This window comes from Schistocerca gregaria, chromosome 1, assembly GCF_023897955.1.
Source record: "Schistocerca gregaria isolate iqSchGreg1 chromosome 1, iqSchGreg1.2, whole genome shotgun sequence".
NCBI classification, from domain to species: Eukaryota; Metazoa; Arthropoda; class Insecta; order Orthoptera; family Acrididae; genus Schistocerca; species Schistocerca gregaria.
Window position 1 is genome coordinate 688,594,275 of NC_064920.1, and position 21,203 is coordinate 688,615,477.

At 43.8% G+C, this 21,203-nt stretch overlaps 1 protein-coding gene across 1 annotated transcript in view; it reads left to right on the top strand.

Annotated features, from left to right (window-relative positions):
* LOC126364588 (tyrosine-protein phosphatase non-receptor type 13-like) overlaps positions 1–21,203 on the top strand; it is a 400,236-nt gene that overhangs the window by 113,816 nt on the left and 265,217 nt on the right. The window lies entirely within an intron of this gene.

Sequence of the window (21,203 nt, forward strand, 5' to 3'; positions counted from 1 at the left end):
CGAGTCCGGTATGACCAGTGAGTCTGTGTGTATGTTTAGAGCACAATTCTGTATGAGCCCGAAACATGGACAATCGGAAAGAGAGAAACGAAAGATTAGAAGAAGCTTTCGAACTATGGTGTTGCAAGAGGCTATTGAACATCAAGTAGACTGCCTGAAAAAGAAACAAATAGTGTTGGGAGCAACCTAATGAAAACGGCCGATTCTGTGGGTTTTAGTTTTACGTATCGGTTGGATTATTATTCGTTTATTTCCTTCACATGAAACCAGCCTCTGGGAGCAACCAAATGTAAACACGACACAGTCCATTGGCGTTTTGCTACTGAGTTATACGCTCATGCTCATAAATTAAGGATAATGCTGTTACTTGGTGAAACAATGCTCTGGCGGGCGGTTTGCGGGTTTAAATCACCTCCGGGTGTGACCATGCGGTGCATTTGACCTGTGGTCGTCGCCCGGTGTCACTGGCAGCAGTCCACATACGCAGAGGTGTGTTGGTCCATCTCAAGAGTACGGTGCAGCGAGTAAGTGTGCAGACGTTTTCAGACGTGCTAATGGTGAGTGTGATTTGATAATGGCTTAAAGAACACATATTGATGACGTTATGAGTGGTAGAATACTAGGGCGACTGGAGGCTGGTCAAACACAGCAGGTCGTAGCACGGGCCCTCCGTGTGCAACAAAGTGTGATCTCAAGATTATGGCAACGATTCCAGCAGACAGGAAATGTGTCCAGGCGCTACAGTACGAGACGTCCGCAGTGTGCAACACCACAAAAAGACCGATATTTCACCATCAGTGCCCGCAGACGGCCACGGAGTACTGCAGGTAGCCTTGCTCGGGACCTTACCGCAGCCACTGGAACAGTTGTTTCCAGACACACAGTCTACAGACGACTGAACAGACATGTTTTATTCGCCCGGAGACCTGCAAGGTGCATTCCACTGACCCCTGGTCACAGGAGAACCCGTAAATCCTGGTGTCAAGAACACAGTACATGGTCATTGGAACAGTGGTCCCAAGTTATGTTCACTTGGAACAGTGGTCCCAGGTTATGTTCACGGACGAGTCCAGGTATAGTCTGAACAGGTGATTCTCGCCGGGTTTTCATCTGGCGTGAACCAGGGACCAGAGACCAACCCCTTAATGTCCTTGAAAGGAAGGTCGTGGTTTGATGATGTGGGGTGGGATTATGATTGGTGCAAGTACACACCTGCATGTCTTCGACAGAGGAACTGTAACAGGTTAAGTACATCGGGACGTCATTTTGCACCAGTATGTCCGCCCTTTCAGGGGTGCAGTGGGTCGCACCTTCCTCCTAATGGGTGATAACGCTTGGCCCCACCGAGCTGCCATCGTGGAGGAGTACCTTGAAACAGAAGATATCAGGCGAATGGAGTGGCCTGCCTGTTCTCCAGACCTAAACTCCATCGAGCACGTCTGGGGTGCTCTTGGTCGTCGTATCGCTGCAAGTCTTCAAACCCCTACGACACTTCAGGAGCTCCGACAGGCACTGGTGCAAGCATGGGAGGCTACTCGACCACCTGATCCAGAGTATGCCAACCCGTTGTGCGGCCTGTGTACGTGTGCACGGTGATCACATACCATATTGATGTGCAGGAAACAGTGGCGTTTTGTAGCACGTGTGTTTCGGAACGGTTTTCTTAACTTAACACCAATACCATGGACTTACAGGTCTGTGTCATGCGTTCCCTATGTGCCTATGCTATTAGCGCCAGTTTTGTGTAGTGCCACGTTGTGTGGCACCGCATTCTGCAATTATCCTTAATTTATGAGCATGAGTGTACAGTCTTTCTTTTCAAGTGAAACCAGACTATAGTTTTTGTGTCAGTTAAAGCACGCACCCATTCGTTCATTTAACTGAAAGCACTGTTCAGTGGTTTAGTTGAGTTATCCAGTCATTTTTCTGAATGAAACCAGTCTAGAACTTTCATTAGGTGAAGTCAGTGCCCCCAGAGGGCAGCCCTATCCCAAGGCGTACGCGAAGACATCTCAGCGGGTACGTCAAAGTTAAAATAAACAACATACATATTCACTTAATTATGTACTGAAAGTCTCATTCTTTTTTTCACCAAAACTGATAAGCAGATTGTTATGCATTAAAGAGTTCCAGGTGCAATTAACAACACGTAACTAAAAAGCTTCGTTGGGAGTACAATGCTGAGTGAGCATAAAAGTTCTCCTAGGGGTATGTGAAGAAGAAAAGATAGAAGCCAAACTTTTACGACTATTTGTTTACATTCCGTTTTACTGAAAATCTACCATTTGACCGCAGCACACACTCCACGTCAGCGACCTGCTGTTGCCTGTGCCATGGTGACAGAGGGCGAGGGGGGGTAGCCAATCACCGCGAGCGCAGGTGCCAGCAGTACTGGCAGGCGTCAGCCACCGTACCAACTCTTCGCGCCCGCTGTGGCCCTGGCCTTGAAAATCGACTGTCCAATCGTTTATTGTAAACAGTCTATTGCCGCATCATTAAGAAAAAGTCCTGCACAGAGACAGCGAGAAAAAATTTCTACTAAACAACGCTGTGAAGAGATAGAATGGTTGTGCATATACAAAGGGTAGGCAAAATAATGTGTACAATGATAGTTATGGGATGGTTGTGTTGACGGTCAACAACGCAGGTAAGGCATGTGTCTCGCTGGAGTGTGCTGTTCAGTACGGACTAGGCATCGGTGCAGGTTTTTTACAACTCGTGCATAGTTCATATTTGCGTTCAGAGGCCGAGGTAGACGTGCCATGAAAGACCTAACAGAATTCCAAAGAGGGCAGGTTGTGGGGTCCCGATTAGCTGGAGCATTAGTAACCAAGACAGCCAACTTATTGAATGTTTGAAGAGCAATTGTTTCAACAGTCATGACAGCCTACACAAAACATCGAAATATATCATCGTGTAAACGTAGTAGTGGGCGAAAATCGAAACTAAATGACAGAGATCGCCGTACGCTAACACGAATTGTGTCAAAACAACACAAAACTACGGCGGTTAAAGTGACTGCAGAGCTCAATAGCTATCTTCGACATCCTGAATCTGTCGACACTGTCCGCCGAGAACTCCATAAAGCTAATATTAATGGACGAGCTGCTGTACTGAAACCATTAGTGACGACAGCCAACGCAAAGAAGCGTGTCAGGAGCTTAAATCGTGGATGGCTGATCACCGATCAGTGGAAACACGTCACATGGTCCGACGAGTCAACGTTTTCGTTGTTTCCAACATCGGGCCGGGGTTATGTCTGGAGAAGGCCAAAGATGTCTACAATCCTGAATGGTTGATTTCAACGGTTAAGCATGGACGTGAGTGTGTGATGGTGTGGGCAGCCATATAATGGTATTCTGTTGGTCCCATCGTTACTCTCAAAGGCCGTGTTACAACCAACGAATATATGAACACTTTAGGTGATCAGGTGCATCCCATGATTCAGATGCTGTTCCCCAACAATGATTCCAAATTTGAGGACGATAATGCACCGATTCATACAGCCAGGACAGTAAAATCGTGGTATAAGGAGCATGCAACTGAACTGCAGCGTCTTCCCTGGCTAGTACAGTCCCCGGACTTGAACATTATCTAACCGTTGTGGGCGGTATTGAAGCGCAGACTCCGAAGCAGACTTCCGCCTCCATCGTCACTATAGGAGTTAGAAGAGGTTCTGATCGAAGAGTGACATGTCATTCCACTGAGACTATAAAATCATTATATGCCAGTATTCCAAGAAGAAACGCACCTGTATAACGGGCTAATGCGGCTCCAACTCCTTACTAATAAACCCCTCAAAAGCACAGGTCTTCACATTATTTTGCCTATCCTCTGTATTACGACATGATTTGATGCTGGATACAGCAGTTGAAGAGATAGAGTCGCAGAGGCAGGCCTATCTGGATGCGATAAGAAAACGCTTGACAAGGACACATTTGCAAGCATTTTGTGCAAGCATGCAAAGGTTACCCTCCACTTCCACACAATATAAGGATGCGTGTACAAGCATCACTTTGTGCCCTCAGTCCATGGAACTTGGACGAACTGTTGTTCGATTCGTCCGACTTTGCCAGTGTGATGCAAAAAAAGTAAGAGGAAAAGAAACATGGTTTGTGGTCTACAGATTTGTTAATGAAACGAATGTTTGTTCTCACATAACTGTAGCTGAAGATATGCGCACATGACAGGTATAATAAGGCGAGGATCTACGAATAAATATATTTGAATCTACTATCGCTCATAACACCATTGGCTAAAAAGCAGGAGGCAGTTATCACTAAACAAGGCTTCAAAAACTAACAGTAATGTTTCGATTTATCGCAAGTTGAAGGGACTACGGAACCGCAGATGCTCCCTACTCTTGTCTGTAATAATTGTATCTTCCATCCACAGATAAATAAATACCTTTTTCCACTCCTATAGTTGGTTGTGGAATAATTTATCTTCTTAATAACGAAATGCCTGTCTGTCAGACAGGATCGATTGCTTCATATATTGTCAAAGATATAACATATACACCATCCCTCTTTGCCTAACCATGACAGGTCTTTACATGTAAATCAAAGCTGGCTTTCGTATACTCGATGGATCTCTTCCAGCAGTTTACAACTGACTTCACGTAAATCAATCAAGCCTCAAGCATCTTGTATAGTCTGAATGCAAGTGCAAATTAATCCTAAGACAGTCGAGCATGCTTGCATAAAGTGTTTAACCATGCATGCTCACCAAACTTGCAGTTATGTGTATAGTCGCTTGAATTTGCCATGGCATTTAACTTGCATGACTACTCAGCTCGCAAATGCCCACTGCAAGGAGTTCTATTTCTTCCTAACAGATGGGTCTTAAATGTACTCTAAAACAAAGCAGACACCATGTGTGCCACATCGTAGCTGATCTTAGTAAGTAACCAGCACCGCTAAATGATGACGACGAAGGTTCAGAATGGTTCAAATGGCTCTGAGCACTATGGGACTTAACATCTGAGGTCATCAGTCCCTACACTTAGAACTACTTAAACCTAACTAACTTAAGGACATCACACACATCCATGCCCGAGGCAGGATTCGAACCTGCGACCGCAGCGGTCGCTCGATTGCAGACTGAAGCGCCTACAAGCGCTCGGCCATACCGGCCGGCTGACGACGAAGGTTTGCAGAAGTTTGTTGATAGTGTTTTTGAAAGGTATAATGAAGTAAGAGAGTTGTCTTTCAGTAATTCAGATACTGAACAGCCGCAAGCAATAGTTTAACGTGGATTTAGTTCTGGAAAAAGATCTGCTACACTGCGCTCAGGACCAGCGCTGATCAGCAGCTGCTTGAGAGTGCACAGCTACGTGAGTATTCTGTCAGCGGGCCATCATCAGAAATATCCGGCAAAAACATGGGCTCGTTTCCCGGTGCACATAACTCTCCCCTCCCACCCCCCCCCCCCCTACTGAGAAGGAAAAAATGACACAATAAAGTGTTTTCTCCTACCCCCATGAACCATGGACCTTGCCGTTGGCGGGTAGGCTTGCGTGCCTCAACGATACAGATGGCCGTACCGTAGGTGCAACCCCAACGGAGGGGTATCTGTTGAGAGGCCAGACAAACGTGTGGTTCCTGAAGAGGGGCAGCAGCCTTTTCAGTAGTTGCAGGGGCAACAGTCTGGATGATTGACTGATCTGGCCTTGTAACACTAACCAAAACGGCCTTGCTGCGCTGGTACTGGGAACGGCTGAAAGCAAGGGGAAACTACGGCCGTAATTTTTCCCGAGGGCATGCAGCTTTACTGTATGATTAAATGATGATGGCGTCCTCTTGGGTAAAATATTCCGGAGGTAAAATAGTCCCCCATTCGGATCTCCGGGAGGGGACTACTCAAGAGGACGTCATTATCAGGAGAAAGACAACTGGCGTTCTACGGATCGGAGCGTGGAATGTCAGATCCCTTAATCGGGCAGGTATGTTAGAAAATTTAAAAAGGGAAATGGATAGGTTAAAGTTAGATATAGTGGGAATTAGTGAAGTTCGGTGGCAGGAGGAACAAGACTTTTGGTCAGGTGAATACAGGGTTATAAATACAAAATCAAATAGGGTAATGCAGGAGTAGGTTTAATAATGAACAAAAAAAAATAGGAGTGCGGGGAAGCTACTACAAGTAGCATAGTGAACGCATTATTGTGGCCAAGATAGACACGAAGCCCATTCCTACTACGGTAGTTCAAGTTTATATGCCAACTGACTCTGCAGATGATGAAGAAATTGATGAAATGTATGATGGGATACAAGAAATTATTCAGATAGTGAAAGGAGACGAAAATTTAACAGTCATGGGTGACTGGAATTCGATAGTAGGAAAAGGGAGAGAAGGAAACATAGTGGGTGAATATGGATTGGGCTAAGAAATGAAAGAGGAAACCGTCTGGTAGAATTTTGCATAGAGCATAACTTAATCATAGGTAACACTTGGTTCAAGAATCATAAAACCAGGTTGTATACATGGAAGAATCCTGGAGATACTAGAAGATATCAGATAGATTATATAATGCTAAGACAGAGATTTAGGAACCAGTTTTTAAATTGTAAGACATTTCCAGGGGCAGATGTGGACTCTGACCACAATCTATTGGTTATGAACTGTAGATTAAAACTGAAGAAACTGCAACAAGGTAGGAATTTATGGAGATGGGACCTGGATAAACTGAAAGAACCAGAGGTTGTACAGAGTTTCAGGGAGAGCATAAGGGAACAAATGACAGGAATGGGGGAAAGAAATACAGTAGAAGAAGAATGGGTAGCTCTGAGGGATGAAATAGTGAAGGCAGCAGAAGATCAAGTAGGTAAAAAGACAAGGACTAGTAGAAATCCTTGGGTAACAGAAGATATATTCAATTTAATTGATGAAAGGAGAAAACATAAAAATGCAGTAAATGAAGCAGGCAAAAAGGAATACAAACGTCTCAAAAATGAGATCGATAGGAAGTGCAAAATGGCTAAGCAGGGTTGGCTAGAGGACAAATGTAAGAATGTAGAGGCTTATCTCACTAGGGGTAAGATAGATACTGCCTACAGGAAAATTAAAGACACCTTTGGAGAAAAGAGAACCACTTGTATGAATATCAAGAGCTCAGATGGAAACCCAGTTCTAAGCAAAGAAGATAAAGCAGAAAGGTGGAAGGAGTATATAGAGGGTCCATACAAGGGCGATGTACTTGAGGACAATATTATGGAAATGGAAGAGGATGTAGATGAAGACGAAATGGGAGATACGATACTGCGTGAAGAGTTTGACAGAGCACTGAAAGACCTGAGTCGAAACAAGGCTCCTGGAGTAGACAACATTCCATTAGAACATCGAACGGCCTTGGGAGAACCAGTCTTGACAAAACTCTACCATCTGGTGAGCAAGATGTATGAGACAGGCGAAATACCCTCAGACTTCAAGAAGAATATAATAATTCCAGTCCCAAAGAAAGCAGGTGTTGACAGATGTGAAAATTACAGAACTATCAGCTTAATAAGTCACAGCTGCAAAATACTAACACGAATTCTTTACAGACGAATGGAAAAACTAGTAGAAGCCGACCTCGGGGAAGATCAGTTTGGATTCCGTAGAAATACTGGAACACGTGAGGCAATACTGACCCTACGACTTATCTTAGACAACAGATTAAGGAAAGGTAAACCTACGTTTCTAGCATTTGTAGACTTAGAGAAAGCTTATGACAATGTTGACTGGAATACTCTCTTTCAAATTCTAAAGATGGCATCAGTAAAATACAAGGAGCGAAAGGCTATTTACAATTTGTACAGAAACCAGATGGCAGTTATAAGAGTCGAGGGAAATGAAAGGGAAGCAGTGGTTGGGAAGGGAGTGAGACAGGGTTGTAGTGTCTCCCCGAATTTATTCAATCTTTATATTGAGCAACCAGTAAAGGAAACCAAAAAAAAGTTTGGAGGAGGTATTAAAATCCATGGAGAAGAAATAAAAACGTTGAGGTTCGCCGATGACATTGTAATTCTGTCAGAGACAGCAAAGGACTTGGAAGAGCAGTTGAACGGAATGGACAGTGTCTTGAAAGGAAGATATAAGAAGAACATCAACAAAAGCAAAACAAGGATAATGGAATGTAGTCGAATTAAGTCGAGTGATGCTGAGGGAATTAGACTAGGAAATGAGACACTTAAAGTAGTAAAGGAGTTTTGCTATTTGGGGAGCAAAATAACTGATGATGGTCGAAGTAGAGAGGATATAAAATGTAGACTGGCAATGGCAAGGAAAGCGTTTCTGATGTAGAGAAATTTGTTAACATCGAGTATAGATTTAAGTGTCAGGAAGTCGTTTCTGAACGTATTTGTATGGAGAGTAGCCATGTACGGAAGTGAAACATGGACGATAAATAGTTTGGACAAGAAGAGAATAAAAGCTTTTGAAATGTGGTGCTACAGAAGAATGCTGAAGATTAGATGTGTAGATCACATAACTAATGAGGAAGTTTTGAATAGAATTGGGGAGAAGAGGAGTTTGTGGCACAACTTGACAAGAAGAAGGGATCGGTTGGTAGGACATGTTCCGAGGCATGAAGGGATTACAATTTTAGTATTGGAGGGCAGCGTGTAGTGTAAAAATCGTAGAGGGATACCAAGAGATGAATACACTAAGCAGATTCAGAAGGATGTAGCTTGCAGTAAGTACTGTGAGATGAAGAAGCTTGCACAGGATAGAGTAGCATGGAGAGCGGCATCAAACCAGTCTCAGGACTGAAGACAGCAACAACAACAACAACAAAGTGTTTTCTATAGTACTGAAGAAGAAGAATAAGTGGTAGTGCATCACAGTGTAAAATGTTTGATGCTGCTGTATTTTTAGAAGAGAGAAATTGCATGGCAGCTTAAAATGTTTTATGCTGCTCTATATTTAGAAAATTTACAGGTCTACGACACCCGAAAATCGTAATAGCCAATATGCAAAACAGTTATACTAGATGGTATATATCAAATTTGATTCACAGCAACCATTAGGATATTTACATGCGATCTCATTAGGTTACTGCATTTTGTCGATGATCTGGGATGCAGCAGTTACGTTGAAAGGAAGAGGGTAGCTAGCAAGCGACAGGAGTGGAGAGCTGCTTCAAATTAAACATTGTTTTAATTAACAAACAACGACAGGCACTTAATTGTCACTACACGTAGAAAGGATGCACTATATGCAGTTCGGAACTTTTTAGAATTTGCAGCCAACGTACGTCTAAAATGTGAGGTTGGCAGCTCTAAAACAGATTCAGTTGGGAGGGCATATTGTAATACCGCTGAAACTCTTAAACAAATCTTTATCTACAATGTGGTTCCTGCCAGACATAGGTGTATACGCTTGTATACTTCACTTTCATTCCTTCCATAAAGTCATGCAGGGTCATATTCTGTGGTAATTCATCAAATTGAGTTCAAGTCTTACGAGACCACAAGTGTGCAATACAAATTATCTATGAAGTGAGTTCAAAAACACCCTGGACAGAACTGTTCAAGGAAATAGGAATACAATATGTGATCAATAGTACCTGGCTGAAAATGACTTACAAGTTCGTGGGGACCTCCATCGGTAATGCTGGAATCCAATATGGTATTGACCCACTCTTACCCTTGATGACAGCTTCCACTCTCGCAGGCATACGTTCAATCAGGTGCTGGAAGGTTTTTTGGGGAATGGCAGCCCATTCTTCACGGAGTGCTGCACTGAGGACAGGTATCGATATCGGTCGGTGAGGCCTGGCACGAAATCGGCGTTCCAAAACATCCCAAAGGAGTTCCATAGGATTCAGGTCAGGACTCTGTGCAGGCCAGTCCATTACAGGGATGTTTCTGTCGTGTAACCACTCCACCACAGGCCGTGCATTATAAGCAGCTGCTCGGTCTCCGAATTTTACTGTTGGCCTACACACACTGGCAGATGACGTCCACCGGGCATTCGCCATACCTACACCCTGCCATCAGATTGGCATTTTGTGTATCCTGATTCGTCACTCCACACAACGTTTGCCACTGTTCAGTCGTCCAATGTTTACGCTTCTTACACCAAACATGGCGTCGTTTGGCATTTACCGGCGTGGTGTGTGGCTTATGAGCAGCCGCTCGACCATGAAATCCAAGTTTTCTCACCTCGCGCCTAACTGTCATTGTACTTGCAGTGGATCCTGATGCAGTTTGGAATTTCTGTGTGATGGTCTGGATAGATGTCTGCCTATTACACATTACGACCCTCTTCAATCGTCGGCGGTCTCTGTCAGTCAACAGACGAGGTCGGCCTGTATGCTTTTGTTCTGCACGTGTCCCTTCATGTTTCCTCTTCAGTGTCACGTGGGGTACAGTGGACCTAGGGATCTTTAGGAGTGTGGAAATCTCGCGTACAGGCGTATGACACAAGTGACACCCAATCACCCGACCACGTTCGAAGTCCGTGAGTTTCGCGCAGCGCCCCATTCTGCTCCCTCACGATGTCTAATGACTTCTGAGGTCACTGTATGGAGTTCCTGGCAGTAGGTGGCAGCATAATGCACCTAATATGAAAAACGTATGTTTTTGGGGGTGTCGGGACACTTTTGATCACGTAGTGTACATACTACGCCTTCCCCGTATATTTGTTCGTTAGTTAAATTTGCCGTGAATGATGCATTTATTTTCAAACCAACGACTCAGTCCGTGGAGTCAGTACTGGAAATAAGAAGGAACGGAACTCCTCACCAACCATGTAGCCAGCATGGCAGCATGTTGCAGAGCATGCACTGCCGTTCGTAGTGATCACACATCCTATTAAAGACCATGTCTCACCTTTTGTAATGTTCAGTGGACCATCACGCATAGCGTTGACTTCAGTATAATTACTGTCTTTGAATAAAAGTGTTCTGTTCGTCTCATTGCGTATTTCTTTCAGTTACCATCTGTACTATATTGTAGCAATTCTTTCCATTAAAAACGGGTAGTTATATGTAGTTTGTAGTTTGTGTGTGGTGGACTTTGATGTTGGGCTGCCTTTTGTGGCAAAATGTAAATGAAATTTTACTGTTTGTTGAGTGGTGAAGCCAAGTACAGCACATTATGTTATATGATGTCAGTATCAACTGCATAATTTTAACGACTGAAGGAAGTTGTTAATGCAGCCACACAAGTATATCATTGAAAAGCAAATAAGAGGAAAAGCCTCAGCCAGCCGATGTGGCCGAGAGGTTCTAGGCGCTTCAGTCTGTAACCGCGCGACTGCTACGGTCGCAGGTTCCAGTCCTGCCTCGGGCATGGATGTGTGTGTAGGTTAGTTAGGTTTAAGTAGTTCTAAGTTCTAGGGGACTGATGACCTCAGATGTTAAGTCCCACAGTGCTCAGAGACATTTGAACCATTTTTGAGGAAAAGCCTCATTGCAACTACATATATGGATTAGTGTAATACGACTCCTTTTGGACAAAATGTAATCTGAATTTACTGATGTCCTTTAGACGTTCATTATTGTCGATGAAACCCTTGCTTCCTTCAACACAGTTAAAAGGAATCACTTAAATCCTCAGCAAAAAAATAAGACATTTGCCCTATCTGATTCGCACTTTAGTGACGTTTAGAACTGCGCCTAGAAAGCTCAGGTGAGAAAACTGGGAGAAAGTACGTGGTGAGGTAATTATTCACACTTACTGCTATGAAAACTGGCACTGACATGCAAAAAAGCACATCCTAACCTTAACTGTTGCTGGTGCCGCATTTACTCATGAAATTACATTAACCAAAATCACGATAGATGCCAAAAAGGCTTCTTTTTGTTGAATCACACACGAATCGCAGGGAAGGGAAAGGTTGGATTAGCACGCTCTTAATTGGATTCACATAGGAAAGTCTAAAGGTAGAAAGAAATTAGACCATCACCATACACACATAATTGTGGCAAAGAAATTCGTACGGACTGGCCTCCATGTTGACAAATAAAACGGAATATAATAAGTGATACGAAAATACCCACACGCAAAAACGAAAGAGAGTCGACGTGGCTGAGTAATTTAACAATGGTAGCAAGCACATGAATTATCATAAATAGTTGAAAATGAGAGCAAATAACTAACAAACGTTCGGGAAAGGCAGAAACTCAATTGTGCCAATGAAATAATGAACATCAAAAGCTGAGGAGTCTACTTGTTCTTTCGTTTTCCACGCAGCATCATAGGCTATAATGGGAAGCCAAAAACCAGTGTGGACACTCGGCCTGTACGAATGTTAGCTTCAGTGTACTATCAATAGATAACGTCTTCATCCCATCCACGGACGAATTGCGAAGCACTTTTACTTATGTATATTAGGCTGAACGCTGTGCGTTCAGTGTCGGACACAAAATTTGTTCACACGCGAGGACCTGCGAATCACAATATGTATATGTTCGTTATCAAACACGCACCTTCTTTCTACTGAAATGCATACCAGAGACCAAAACTTCGCAACACGCCTGCCAGTTCATATCAGAGGCTTTACAAAATGGTTCAAATGACTCTGAGCACTATGGGACTTAACATCGGAGGTTATGAGTCCCATAGAGCTTAGAACTACTTAAACCTAACTAACCTAAGGACATCACACACATCCATGTCCGAGGCAGGATTCGAACCTGCGACCATAGCGGTCGCGCGATTCCAGACTGAAGCGCCTAGAACCGCTCGGCCACACAGGCCGGCTTAGAGGCTTTACACGTGCTCAATACATGGAGCGTGAGTTGATGTCGCTTCCCAGAGGTCACATTGTAATCTCCCCCCTCCTTCCTTCTTCCATCTATTGTCCACATTAATCAATGTCCAGTCCAAGTAATTAATAAGCGAAGTCTTTTATGAAAATTTGGAAGCCCCAAAGATTGCAATAAACTTTCAGGTTTAATTAGCTTGTCATGTTGAGATGGCTCCAGTTCTACTTGTCTGTGGGTCTGATTCTTGAAGCTGAAAACCTAACATCAGGTCCTCACGGCTGGGTTGAACTAAATAAATTGGAAGATTGTTGTTGCAGAATTTTTTACGTAGACATATTTTCCACTGATTTTCTCACATTTTTGTATATCATACAGCATTTTGTTTTTTCACATTAACAAAGCCGAAATTATAATGTTCACACATATTATACAAAAATTACGTCCGATCTCATCAGAGGCAAGCTTACAACTCTCTCACTCTGCAGAAAAAGCAATACTCCATAGGGCTTGGAATCTTTCTCAACAAATGAATTCCTAATAGCTTTCGTCACATTATTAAAATCGATTATTATTTCATAGATGAATCCAGAAGTAAACATAGTAAACAAGAGAGGATTGCATAATTAGTAATAGAAATTGTAAGTGTGCAAATAATTCGAAACTTCAAATGTGACAAAAAAGATAATTTTAGTTGTATATTGAGAGCTAGTACTTATCGATTTTAACATTGAACCTAAAATACACACATCAAAAAAGTTTTGCATCATCTCGGTTCCTAGAGTTCCCGAACCTGTACAGAAAACTGGAATAGAGGTCAACATAAACATCATTTCCGCCCATTTTATTGCTCATGGAAACTACACATTGCATGTTGTGCCATCGTACAGCGAGACCTTCAGAGGTGGTGGTCCAGACTGTACACACTGGTACCTCTAATACCGAGTAGCATGTCCTCTTGCAGTGATGCATGCCTTAATTCGTCGAGGCATACTATCCACAGGTTCATCAAGGCACTGTTGATTCAGATTGTCCCACTCCTCAACGGTGATTCGGCGTAGATCCCTCAGAGTGGTTGGTGGGTCACGTAGTCCATAAACAGCCATTTCAATCTATCCCAGGCATGTTCGATAGGGTTCATGTCTGGAAAATATGCTGGCCACTCTAGTCGAGCGATGTCGTTATCCCGAAGGAAGTCATTCACAAGATGTGAACAATGGGGGCACGAACTATTGTCCATGAAAACGAATGCCTCGCCAATATGCTGCCGATATGATTGCGCTATCTGTCTGAGGATGGCATTCACATATCGTACAACTGTTACGGCGCCTTCCATGACCACCAGCGGCGTACGTCGGTCCCACATGATACCACCCCAAAACAGCAGGGACCTCCACCTTGTTGCACTCGCTAGACAGTGTGTCTAAGGCGTTCAGCCTGACCGGGTCTCCTCCAAACTCGTCTCAAACGATTGTCTGGTTGAAGGCATATGCGACACTCATCGGTGAAGAGGAAGTTATCCTAATCCTGAACGGTCCATTCGGCATGTTGTAGGGCCCATGATGTCGTGGTTGCAAAGATGGACCTCACTGTGACGTGAAGCTGTGCATCATGCAGCCTATTGCGCACAGTTTGAGTCGTAACACGACGTCCTTTGGCTGCACGAAAAGTATTATTCAAGCTGTAAGGGTTCCTCCGAGCCATAATCCGTAGACAGCGGTCATCCACTGCAGTAGTAGCCCTTGGGTGGCCTGAGCGAGGCATGACATCGACAGTTCGTATCTCTCTGTATCTCCTCCATGTCCGAACAAAGTCGCTTTTGTTCACTCCGAGACGCCTGGACACTTCCCTTGTTGAGAGCCCTTCCTGGCACAAAGTAACAATGCGCACGCCACCGAACCGCGGTATTGACCGTCTAGGCATGGTTGAACTGCATAGAACACGAGCCGTGTGCCTCCTTCCTGGTGGCATGACTGGAACTGTTCGGCTGTCAGACTCCCTCCGTCTATTAGGCGCTGCTTATGCATGTTTTTTTTTTTACATCTTTGGGAGGGTTTAGTGCGATCTCTAAACAGTCAAAGGGACTGTGTCTGTGATACAAAATCCGCAGTCAACGTCTCAGGCGTTCTGGGAACCAGGGTGATGCAAAACATTTTTTGATGTGTGTATTTCTTAAAGTAGTTACTCTTCACAAATTTTAGCTTGAAATATAACAATACTGTGTATAAAATTATATGAAAGTTTCAGAAAGTTTTCAGAAAAGCAACTGAGATAATATTGACCCGTCCAAAATTCGAAAAATAATACTTGTATCGACAACTACTGTTGAGGAAAAGTAATGCTAGAGGAGGATATCCCCTTAGAACATGAAATAAAGAAAATAACAGAGTTCGAGTTGGTCTCGATCTTTTTAGCAACATGGGAGGTTGTGGATTTGTGTTGTTGAGAAATTTTTGGTTGCCAGATAATTTTCATTGTTACTGTCTTGCACAACATTTTTCTTGCAACATTCAGTGGTCACTGAACAATTTCGCAGGAACTGCTACGATAGAGGTTTTTTTAATTATTGCTTTTTTAATAGCCTGGAATTAAATTAGACGGTACTCATAGTAAACGTTAAGAGCGGAAATGAAGAAAAAAAAGAATCCAAATGGTTGTGCCCCACTTAAATAGTAGCCGGCCGGGGTGGCCGTGCGCTTCTAGGCTCTACAGTCTGGAACCGCGAGACAGCTACGGTCGCAGGTTCGAATCCTGCCTCGGGCATGGATGTGTGTGATGTCCTTAGGTTAGTTAGGTTTAAGTAGTTCTAAGTTCTAGGGGACTGATGACCTTGGAAGTTGAGTCCCATAGTGCTCAGAGCCTTTTGAACCACTTAAACATTGGTTGGGCCGTCAGCCAATACAGAATTATCAGAAAACAGCAGCAAATTGTTAGGTTTCCTTGCCCAAAAGCTATTATTTAAATGTAAGTTTTCTACAACGAGGCTCGATTTAAATGGATCATGGTTACAGCAATTCAGAACGACAAATAAGCACATAAATAATAAATGCTCGTGTACTGTGTGTGTGTGTGTGTGTGTGTGAGGGGGGAGGGGGCCGGGCTTCAGTCGTAAGCATCGGAGTTTGCGTTCGATAAAAACACTTGTTTGATCAAGATGCTACAATACATGTAATTAGAACAATAAATTCGGCGAAATTAGACGCTGTCAAACTGGAGCACGCGATCTAGACAGTTATGAATAAAAGAGTGAACAGTATACCCAACAGAGAATAGGAAAACAGTCTACATAGAACCACATTTTGGACTTTCCCACTGTCCATAACTGAAATCATAAAGCGAATCATATGTAACAAACAGAATGATACTCCTGTATTCGCACTGGAAAACGAATTCCAGTTTTGTTTCTTTTTTCTCCTGTGAAAGCTGGCCCGGTGGCGACGTACGCTGTCCTCCTTCCAGGATCGAAAATGTTCTGTAAGAGGCACCGGCATTAACACGATCCCGAAGTTCATTTCTGGTGGTGGGGATGACCGCCTCAAGTCCATTCCTCTGGAGGCCTGATCGATCAGTATTAAGGAGGCGCGTGAATAACTTGTCGGATTCTATTGAGACTTGCTCTTAAAAAGCGTAAAAAACGAGTTTTGAAAGGACTGAATTGGAAGCCTTCATTCAACTACGAATTGGAGTCTTCCAACTGCTGTATCGCCTTCAGAGAAAGGACGCTACGAAACTTGCCATTCCGTTTCCTTCTCGCGTAATGATGTAGAAAACAGTCCAAAGAAACTCAGGCGCCAGCTCCTGCACTACGCGTAGCCTTTACACCGTTAAACTTGTTACGTCCGTACCCAGCGATTTTTGTTTTTCTGCTCGAGGCACCTTCCACGTGTCTTTATAATACTTTTTTTTTCTCACGAGTCACAGCCTTAGTTTCGAGAGTATATTTTGCAGGGCAGAGAAAAGGTTGAGATTTGCTTATCATTCATTGAAGCACCAACACATTTAAATAAATATTTGTCATATGTGTATTTTATTTAATGCTTCAGAACAAAACCGCCTCGGTTGCGAAATTATTTAATGTCAATGACGCGTTTCACCCTTTTGGGTCATCATTTGATTGTGTAAAAGTAACTGGATACGTGACCCAACGGTCATAAAATCACATAATGTTAAATAGACACCAAGGTAACCGGATACGTAACCTACACGTTATAAAACATCTAAAGCATGAACACGTCAGCCGGCTCCTCTTCATGGTTTGGATGTAGTTGGTTTGTTAATTGTTTCTACGATACGGAACAGTCTCACATTATCTATAACGCCAAAAGAGTATACATCACAGCCTTCTAGTTGTATCCCATGTAAGTTGTTCACCGAGCTAGAAGTGTTGCTTCAAAATGTGAGGGTGGCAGGAAGGTCGCGTCATACATTTAATTATTTTTCAGACACATCGGATGCTATTTCATCATTGAAACTTTGGGAACTTATTATTCACGAGTTCTGCTCATATAAATAAATTGAAAATCGACATATTCGGTCAATTTCATGACCCCCACCCCTTAAAGAGATAAATATGTTACAGTCCGAGTTTAATGTGCTTATTTTGTTACACTGCAAAACTACGAGACTGACAAACACAAAGACGGACCGTAAATAATGCCGTGTAGGGACAGTATTGCACGAAATGGTAGTGTGACAGCACAGAAATTAAGGGGAGGTTTACTATCTTTGGCCCGAAAAAAGCATGTTCTTTGAGAATTTTTTTCTCGTGATGTGTTATAGATATCAATTTGGTCAAAATGTTTATTGATATTTCCTCTACAAACTGGAATTTTTTCGACCGGAAACGTCGAAGAGCAAAGGCGGAAGGGCCGTCGGAACGAAACAAAATTTCGATGTAGAACTCCACGCGCGATATGTCACAGGTCAGCCGGCTCGTCTGAAATCAAAATTCAGTTGACGTTAGCGAAGTATATAAGATTCTTTAGGAGTTGTAGCTCGCTTACGTTATTTGGACCATAAGAAACAAAATGGCGGCCATTTGAAATAAATAGGGTTTTTTTCATCGATTTTTCGACTTCGTCGGCTAATTAAAAATATTTATAGTTGATGAATCGGAATAAAAGTCGTACAACTCCTAGACAATTTAGTTGGCTTCGTCAGAAACAAAGAATCATGCCAATCGCCTCAGTAGATTTGAAGTTACCATACCGCGCGATAAAAAAAAAAGTCATTTCGTGAAACACGGATTTGAAGTTTTGACTACATATAAATGCAACATTATGCAACTTACGTTCAATCTGCTATTTGGGGTCCATAAACTAGTCCTTCCCCTTCCTCATAGAGGGCGTTCTGCTCGTCAGGGCCATCCTGCGTTGCTCCAGATCCGCTCGTGAGGCCGGTGACAAGCGGTTTCGGCAGCTTGAATCCGGTGATCGTCCGAATGCTTGGCAAACTGCGTCGAATAGAGTCCCAGGGTGACGTCCATCGTTTTCATGGTCTTCAGAATTGCTGAATACCCTTCGTTGAAGCTGCTCACTGCCAGGAAAGTCGGCATCTCCACAGTCTCCGCACCAGAATGGAAATGCTTGGAGGCTAACTTCCAAACACACGCGTTCAAACTCATATTTGAATTCTCTGTGTTTCCTCCCCAGCACCGGTACAGTAACTCGTCCTCCAAAAGAAAAAACTGGCGCGTGAAAAAGGCTGATTTCAGGCAGATGCATTTTTTGGTTCAGCTGCGAATAACAAACATTTCCGTTCCGTATTCTGAAAAGCCGTTTCAGGGGTGGATTCTAAACACTTTCATGGATCCAAAAATGCAATTTTTAAAAATTGATTTTTTGAACCAAAGGATAGTAAACCTCCCCTTAAGTGTAACATTGGGAGTAGATAATCGACCCTGGGTTTGTCATGATCCTCCCTATCACTCGCCCGTAGTGACTAAGGATATTTAGGATTACATATTTTGCTGAGAGTTTCTGCTGTTTGTTTCATGTTGGTTTTCTGATAGTACGGTACGGCAGTTTAAGATGCTGCCGCCGCACGTCAGCGGAGTCATCATATTCCCCAGCCAGAACATTATGATCACCTACCTAATAGCCGGTATGTTCACCTTTAGCATGGATAACAGAGACGACGCGTCGTGGCATGGAAGCAATGAGGCCTTGGTAGGCCGCTGGAGGGAGTTGACACCACAACTGCAGGCACAGGTCACCTAATCCCCGTAAATTCCAGGGAGGCTCTGACGCCACGTTCAATCACATCCAAGATGTCTTCGATCAGGTTCAGATCTGGCGAGTTGGAGGCCAGCACCTCAATTGGAACTCGCCTCTGTGTTCCCCGAACCACTCCCTCACAGTCCTGGCCTTCTGACATGGAGTAACATGTTGAAAAATGCCACTCCCGTCGGGAAACTTGATCATCATGAAAGGGTGTACGCGGTCTGCAACGGTTGTGCGATACTCCTTGGTAGTCATGGTGCCTTGCACGAGTTCCACTGGACCCATGGATGCCCTCGCGAATATTCTCCATAGCATAATGGAGCCACCGCCAGCTTGTCTCCATCCTGCAGTACAGGTGCCCCTGGAAGACGACGGATTCACGCCCTCCCATCGGCCACTGTGCCACAGTCTAGGGTCGATACTCACGAGCCCATTTCAGTCGTAGTTGCCGATTTCGTGGTGTTAACATTGGCACATGCATGGATCGTCACCTGCGGAGACCCATCGCTAGGAGTGTTCCGTGCACTTTGTATTCAGACACACTTGTATGCTGCCCAACATTAAAGTGTGATGTTACTTCGCCGCAGTCCAGAATACGACGTCCGACATCTGCAATGAGTGGTGGCCGCCCGACCCCGTGACGTCTGGACGTCGTTCATCTTGGTTTCACCACATGCTGAAGACACTCACCATAGCATTTCTCCAACACCCAAAAAGTCGTGCAGTTCCTGAAATGCTCATATCGAGCCTTCGGGCTATCGCAGTCTGTCCTCGGTCAGACTCAAGTACATTGCGAACCATCCCCATTCTACACACGGACCTCACGCTCACCGATACTACATGCACCGTTCATGTGTCTGGCTAATAATCATTCCTCGCCAGACGCCAGATGTCGCTGCTGTCGCCTGAACGGTTTTATATCGATACTAGGTCGGTGGCCATAATGTTCTGGCTAATCAGTGTATGAGTTTTTATTATCTGCCCAGCAAAATAACTGATGATGGCCGAAATTGAGAGAATATAAAATGTAGACTGGCAATGGCAAGAAAAGCGTTTCTGAAGAAGAGACACTTGTTAACATCAAATATAGATTTAAGTACTTTCTAAGAGTAATTACATGGAGTGCGCCATGAGTAAAAGTGGAACCTGAACGATTAACAGTTTAGGCAAGAAGAGAACAGAGTCTTTTGAAAGGTGATCTTACAAAAGAATGCTGAAGGCTAGATGGTTAGATCACGTAATTAATGGGCAGATACTGAGGAGAACGGGAGGGAAAAACAACTTGTGGCTCAACTTGACTAAAAGAAGGTATCAGTTGGTAGAAACATTCTAAGACATTCACTAGAGCACCAATTTAGTACTGGAGGGTAGTGTGGGGGGTAAAAACCGCAGACCAAGAGATCAATACAGTAAGCGTCTTCAGAAGGATGTAGGTTCCTGTAGTTATTCGGAGATGAAGAGGCTTACACAGGACAGAGTAGCACGGTGGTCTTCATGAAACCAGTCTTCGTAATGAAGACCAGAATAACAATAACAACAACAACAACAACAACAAGTAGCCGCACTCAACCAATTGCAGATATTACTGGCCATCACAAAACGCACACCGATTAAGGGCTGTCTTACTACTGGACACTAGAGCAGATATAATTCAGGGAAATTAATTAACATGTAAAGACCAAACATTTTGGGCTGGTTAAGGAAGTGACGAAAGGTGTTGTTGGCTGGGTTTTCTTGCTCTTCGTACACTGGACCCTTCCCACGTGGTGTGCGAGAGTTGTGGCTTAAATGTATCTGTTGAGTGTAGCTGATTGTAAAGAGCGTGAGCATAGTATGGTGGCACGTTTGTGTTGTGTGAGAGAGGGTGAACCCCAGTGCCGACACACAGCCCACTCGTCTGGAGTGGCACAGCGGTACGTCAGGCTTAACATCCACATCACTATCAAATGTCACATGCCGTCACTTCATGAGGCGTCATAGAGAGGTTTGGAATTATATACAGGACACTGGTGATTACGAACTTTACGCCAATACGTCTCTCTCCCTAGCTGATGAAACACTGCCGGTGAAAATTTCTTACACTACAAGGATTCTAACTTCTAAATCTTCTTCAGAACTCCGCAAGCTACCTTATGGTGCCTGGCGGAGGGTGTTTTGTGTATCACAGTCACTTCCCCCTTTTCTGTCCAAGTTGCGAATGGTTCGCGGGCCACAACGATTCGTGTGAGCTCGAATCTCTTTAGTTTTACCTTCACCTCTTTGCACGAGATATACCTAAGAGGAAGCGGTTCTCC